Source organism: Triticum aestivum, chromosome 6B (assembly GCF_018294505.1).
Source record: "Triticum aestivum cultivar Chinese Spring chromosome 6B, IWGSC CS RefSeq v2.1, whole genome shotgun sequence".
Lineage (NCBI taxonomy): Eukaryota > Viridiplantae > Streptophyta > Magnoliopsida > Poales > Poaceae > Triticum > Triticum aestivum.
Genome location: NC_057810.1, coordinates 671,824,466 through 671,832,204, shown reverse-complemented (window position 1 = coordinate 671,832,204; position 7,739 = coordinate 671,824,466).

Here is a 7,739-nt window from a genome sequence, read left to right as displayed (position 1 = left end):
CTGCAACGCACGGGCAATTATCTAGTGCTCCCTCCGTAAAGAAATATAAGAGCGTTTAGATCACTAAAATAAGACAGTGTGAACTAAATATTGGAAATATGCCCTAGAGGCAATAATAAATTAGTTATTATTATATTTCCTTGTTCATGATAATCGTTCATTATCCATGCTATAATTGTATTGATAGGAAACTCAGATACATGTATGGGTACATAGACAACACCATGTCCCTAGTAAGCCTCTAGTTGACTAGCTCGTTGATCAATAGATGGTTACGGTTTCCTGACCATGGACATTGGATGTCGTTGATAACGGGATCACATCATTAGGAGAATGATGTGATGGACAAGACCCAATCCTAAGCCTAGCACAAAGATCGTGTAGTTCATATGCTAAAGCTTTTCTAATGTCAAGTATCATTTCCTTAGACCATGAGATTGTGCAACTCCCGGATACCATAGGAATGCTTTGGGTGCACCAAATGTCACAACGTAACTGGGTGGCTATAAAGGTGCACTATGGGTATCTCCGAAAGTGTCTGTTGGGTTGGCACGAATCGAGACTGGAATTTGTCACTCCGTGTAACGGAGAGGTATCTCTGGGCCCACTCGGTAGGACATCGTCATAATGTGCACAATGTGATTAAAGAGTTGATCGCGGGATGATGTGTTACATAACGAGTAAAGAGACTTGCCGGTAACGAGATTGAACAAGGTATCGGTATACCGACGATCGAATCTCGGGCAAGTACAATACCGTTAGACAAAGGGAATTGTATACGGGATCGATTGAGTCCTTGACATCGTGGTTCATCTGATGAGATCATCGTGGAACATGTGGGAGCCAACATGGGTATCCAGATCCCGCTGTTGGTTATTGACCGGAGAACGTCTCGGTCATGTCTGCATGGTTCCCGAACCCGTAGGGTCTACACACTTAAGGTTCGATGACGCTAGGGTTATAAAGGAAGTTTGTATGTGGTTACCGAATGTTGTTCGGAGTCCCGGATGAGATCCCGGATGTCACGAGGAGTTCCGGAATGGTCCGGAGGTAAAGACTTATATATGGGAAGTCCTGTTTTGGTCACCGGAAAAGTTTCGGGTTTTATCGGTAACGTACCAGGACCACCGGGAGGGTCCCGGGGGTCCACCAAGTGGGGCCACCATCCCCGGAGGGCTGCATGGGCAAAGTGTGGGAGGGGACCAGCCCCAGGTGGGCTGGTGCGCCCCCCACAAGGGCCCAAGGCGCCCAGGGTTTGGGGAGGGGGCGCCTCCACCTGACTTGGGGGGCAAGTTTCCCCCTCTCCCCCCTTGGCCGCCCCCCTAGATGGGATCTAGGGCTGGCCGCTGCCCCTAGGGGTGGAAACCTAGGTGGGGGCGCAGCCCCCTACCCCCCTATATATATTGGAGGCAAAGGACCAGCCCAACACACGAAGTTCTTCTCCTGTTGGCGCAGCCCTACCTCTCTTTCTCCTCATATCTCGCGGTGCTTGGCGAAGCCCTGCTGGATCACCACGCTCCTCCACCACCACCATGCTGTTGTGCTGCTGCTGGATGGAGTCTTCCTCAACCTCTCCCTCTCTCCTTGCGGGATCAAGGCATGGGAGACGTCACCGGGCTGTACGTGTGTTGAACGCGGAGGTGCCGTCCGTTCGGCACTAGGATCTCCGGTGATTTGGATCACGACGAGTACGACTCCTTCAACCCCGTTCACTTGAATGCTTCCGCTTAGGGGTCTATAAGGGTATGTAGATGCACTCTCCTTCCCCTTGTTGCTGGTTTCTCCATAGATAGATCTTGGTGACACGTAGGAAAATTTTGAATTTCTGCTACGTTCCCCAGCACTAAACACAGTGGGAGTACAAACATATACTTGCCAACTAGAGTGAACTTTATTCAAAAGATAATTTAAAATAAGTGAGGGAATCCAATTAGGATGGAGAATGAAATGGTTGCAGAGAGATGGCTTCAAACAGAGCTATGAATGCACATGCCCACCGAGTGGTTCTGTGTATAGATACAGACTGAGCATCTAAATGAGAAATGTGCTTGGTCACTTAAAAATCTTCACAATATATCAGATCCAGATACATAATGCATGTGACACATCTTTGAATGTTGTAAATAATCATTAATAGTCAAATAGCAGACAAGATTTACACTCATTTGCAGAATAAAGAATGTCCAGACAATCAACAACCTTTCACACCATACAAAAAGGATTTAGTCATGATGATCTCTGCTACTTCAACCGACAAATCAGAGCAACAAGCCATAGTAAATTTTGGCAGAGTTCCAGTCAAAAAACAAACTAACTCTAAAAATATTATGCTCATTTGGTCTTTATAAACGTGGAATGTTCCCCTTCCTAATGGAGATGCAGCTGCATGACGATTCTCCAGCTCTGACATGTCAAAACCATGGGGAAGCAATGAAATCAGGAAAACTATATAATTGTTACAATTAATGTTATACTCTGGGCATACATGAAGTCAGGATAGGATGAGTAAATAGTTGCTTCCGATTTGGATTCAAAGCACATCTTAGTTAAGCAGAGCATGGATACAAAATTTGTAGTACATTACACCCGGTATCAGGTCAAGATATAAGAAGGCAAGACACTTCATTGAAGAGCAAGAAAAGGCACCATAATAAGCATGTGGTCAGCAAAGGGACAACTAATACGGAGATAAATAATTAAATGTTGTCCTATCAGATGACTATAGAAAGCTTAATTATGTCCTGCAGGAGCACAAGTCACATGCCAGTGCACAGAAGTTATAGACCATCAAAAGTTCTATTGTTACCATACGTTGACCATTTATAATGTCATATTCCTGTAGGTAAGTCGATAGGGGTTTTCACATGTTTAGCCTCTTCTTTTGGTCATACACCAGGTTGCTAAGTTTGGCCCTCCGAGACAACATCGACAAGGAGCTTATAATTGTTGTGGTTACTGATTCTTAGCAATCTGATGCAACGTGACCTTTTTCCAGAATAGAACAACTATGCCTGTAACCCAATCAAATTTATACCATAGCATATCAATCACAATGCATGATGAAAAATCGTATGTATGGGATAAAATCCACAATAATGTCAGCTTAAAATCGATGAGGATTCTAGCATAGAAAATTAATAAACATGGTCACCAACAAACTAAACTTTACCTTGCCATAAGAAAGAGGTTCTCGAGGAAACTCAAGTACTCACAGGGGAGGCCTTGCCATGCATCAGAGAGCTGCATTCCACCCCACATAGAAGAGAGGAAGAATCTTGGAGTGCTGGTCATCGGCCTCTTGTACTCAGTGGGAAGTCCTTGCCAACCATCTCGCAACTGCCATCATCCATCCGCCATGCTGCTTGCGATACCTGATGCTGTGATGCACACAATGACAGACCTAGCGACATGTACCAAAATTTGTCCTGATACATTAATTTTTGTAAATGCACTTCTGATGACCGACAAGTATAGGGGATCAATCATAGTCCTTTTGATAAGTAAGAGTGTCGAACCCAACGAGGAGTAGAAGGAAATGACAAGTGGTTTTCAGCAAGGTAATGTCTGCAAGCACTGAAATTATAAGTAACAAGTAGTTTGATAGAAAGATAATTTGTAACTAGAAAGTAACAATATTGGAAACAAAAGTGCAGCAAAGGTAGCCCAATCCTTTTGAGGCAAAGGACATACCAAAACGGTCTCTTATGATAAGCAAAGCGTTCTTGAGGGTACACGGGAATTTCATCTAGTCACTTTGATCATGTTAGTTTGATTTGTGTTCGCTACTTTGATAATTTGATATGTGGGTGGACCAGTGCTTAGGTGCCGTTCTTACTTGAACAAGCCTCCTACTTATGATTAACCCCCTCGCAAGCATCCGCAACTACGAGAAAGGTATTAAGAATAAATCTAACCATAACATTAAACTTTTGGATCCAAATCAATCCCTTACGGAATAACACATAAACTAGGGTTTAAGCTTCTGCCACTCTCGCAACCCATCATCTAATACTAATCCACAATGCATTCCCTTAGGCCCAAATATGGTGAAGTGTCATGTAGTCGACGTACACATGACACCACTAAGGGAATCACAACATACATACCATCAAAATATCGAACACATATCAAGTTCACATGATTACTTGCAACAAGATTTCTCCCGTGACCTCAAGAACAAAAGTAACTACTCACAAATGATAATCATGCTCAAGATTAGAAGGGTATTAAATAGCATATTGGATCAGAACATATAATATTCCACCAAATAAACCATATAGTAATAAACTACAAGATGTAATCAACACTACTAGTCACCCACAAGCACCAATCTAAGGTTCCGGTACAAAGATTGAACACAAGAGATGAACTAGGGTTTGAGAGGAGATGGTGCTGTTGAAGATGTTGATGGAGATTGCCCTCCCCAAGATGGGAGAGTTGTTGGTGATGATGATGACGATGATTTCCCCCTCCAGGAGGGAAGTTCCCCCGGCGAAATCGCTCAATCAAAGGGCAAAAGTGCTCGTGCCCAAGTTCCGCCTTGAGACGGTGGTGCTTTATCCAAAAAGTCCTCCCCTTATTTTTTCTAGGTAAAAATGACTTATATACCTGAAGAGGGGCACCAAAGGTGGCCTGAGGAAGGCACAACCCACTAGGGCGCGCCTGGGCTCCCTGGCGCGCCCAGGTGGGTTGTGCCCACCTGGTGGGCCCCCTCTAGTATGTATTTGCTCCAATAATTCTTTTTTATTCCATAAAAAATCCTCGTGAAGTTTCAGCTCATTTGGACTTGTGCAAAATAGGTAGCCTGGCATAGCTTTTTTAGGTCCAGATTTCCGGCTGCCAAAATTCTCCCTCTTTGTGTGAACCTTGCATATCATGAGAAAAGGCATTAGAATTACTCCAAAAAGCATTATTATGCATAAGAACATTATAAATAACAGTAGGAAAACATGATGCAAAATGGACGTATCAACTCCCCCAAGCTTGGACCTCGCTTGTTCTCAAGCGAAAACTGAAATTGAAAAACATGACCACATGCTTAGAGAGCGAGAGAGAGAGAGGTGTCGATAAAAACAAAATATGGACATAGAAGCATCATGTATATTATTATAGTTTCGCCTCCCAACATACTCACCTCGAGGGTGATGTCAACAATAATAACTCATGCTACCCATATCCAACTGGATATATGTACCTAGATCTTTCCTCATCACATGATGCTTGCCAAAAGAGAAAATAAAAAGGAGTATAGAGAAGAACTTTGACTCTTGCATAAAAGTAAATACATAAAAGTAAAAGATAGGCCCTTCACAGAGGGAAGCAGAGGTTGCCATGCACTTTTTGTTTGTATGCTCAATCCCTTAGTGCAAAAGAATGTCACGTTATATTTCCCCTTATGATAGCAACCTTTGTTATGTAGTCTGTCACTTTTATTCTTTGCCATCACAAGTTCGTACAACGCTCAATTTTCTCTTACACTAAATGATCTAACACTTTTAGAAGCAATTTTTATTGCCTTTTTGCACCGATGACAACTTACTTGAAGGATCTTACTATCCATAGGTAGTTATGGTGGACTCTCAAAGCAGGATATGGGTTTAAGGGTTTTTGGATGCACAAGTAGTATCTCTATTTAGTGCGGAATTTTTGCTAGCAAAGATGGGGGGCAAGCCCACATGTTGAAGGATCTATGACAATATAACTTCTATGTGAATATGAACAAACACAAATAATTACGTTGTCTTCCTTGTCCAACGTCAACAATTTTGGCATATAATATTTTGATGGGGGCTCACAATCACAAACGATGTCTAAGATAGTATATTTGCATGTGAATCTTCTCTTCCTTATGAATTCTTTCATGAATTGCATCATTGACCAATGCTATGATTGTCAATCTCCAATAAATTTTTCTACTTATACTCTTCCTTATGTGGTGTCATTACTTACCATAAGATTAGCATATGATCCTTTTCATTTATTTCCTTTCTTTTTATTGAACATGAAAGTAAAGAAAACAAAACTCAAACTAAACTTTATTATATATCTCGCACATGATTACAAAGATAGATCACTTAGCAAACACTCAAAAAGGAAGGATCGAACTAAACTTTTATTCATCTAAAGCAAAAGATAACTATGGATCGAACTAAGATAAGTAAAGGCAAAAGATAGTGTAGGTGATACGATACCGTGGCACCTCCCCCAAGCATGGCACAAGCCAAGGGCAGTGCCCATACTAGATACACAATTTTCCTTTGGTGATGAAGAAGGAGGTGCTGGTGATGAAGTAGTAGATTTGTCTTTCTTCCTTAGCTTACGCTTGAAGATGGAATTTTCCTCCTTTAATTGACCAATCTCCTTCTCAAGCTTTACTATCCTTTTGCATAATTCTTGCTTGTTTTCCTACAAGAGATGAAAAGGGATAAACTAGACCTTAGGTTTCTTTGCTTTGTTGGGGAGACTTTACTTCGTCTGAACCTGTCTCCTCCTCCCCTTTAGGATCTTAGTCTTCTTCTTCCTCTGAAGTCCAGCTATAGTGCTCCACATCCTCATAAACCTTGTGGTTTGCGATATAATCAACAACATAGCTCTCACCCTCCGAGTCTTGGGATGACATATTTTCGGATCTGTCACGAAAACATCAAGAAAAGAAAATGGAAGATTTCTTCGCGATACGGTGGTCAATAGGTTTGGGGAGTATAAAAGATTTATTTATCTTGGGAAACAAGCAAACGGAAGAAAAACGGAGTCCGGAAGGTACCCGAGGTTGGCATAACCCACCTGGGCGCGCCTGGCCAGGCGCGCCTTGGTGTCTTGTGCCCACCTGGGTTACCTTCCTCGCTGTTTCTTATTTTCCTAATTTTTGTTATACTCCAAAATGGACAGAAAATATTTTTGCGCATTTTTCGGAGCCCGTTTACTTACCGTATCACGTACGTCCTCTTTTTCACGATTCTGGAGTCTTCGAGAAGGTTTCCTTTATGTGTTCTTCCGGTGTCATAGTTTGGATAATATTGCTTTCAACATTAATGGGCGTACCTGAGATATAATGTTTTATTCGTTTCCCATTAACAACCTTCGGTTTAGTACCTTCAACATTATTTATTTTGATAGCTCCAAATCGATAAACCTCCTCGATAACATAGGGTCCTTCCCATTTGGAGAGAAGTTTTCCTACAAAGAATCTGAAACGAGAGTTGTATAGAAGAACATATTCCCAAACTTTGAATTCCTGCTTTTGGATTCTTTTATTATGACATCTTTTAACTTTTTCTTTAAATAACTTGGCATTTTCATAAGCTTGGGTTCTCCATTCATCTAGTGAGCTAATATCAAATAACCTCTTTTCACGGACAAGTTTGAAATCATAGTTGAGTTCTTTAATTTCCCAATAAGCTTTATGTTCCAATTAAAGAGGCAAATGACAAGCTTTTCCACAAACCATTTTATAAGGAGACATACCCATAGGATTTTTATATGTTGTTCTATAAGCCCAAAGTGCATCATCTAATTTCTTCGACCAATTCTTTCGGGACCTATTGATAGTTTTTTGTAATATTAACTTTATTTCTCTATTGCTAAGTTCAATTTGACCACTAGACTGAGGATGATAGCTAGGGTGATGCAATTCTATGGTTAACGTCATATTTAGCAAGCATTTTACGGAAAGCACCATGAATATGAACCACCATCAGTCATTAAATATCTAGGGACTAAAACCTTGGGAAAATTACTTC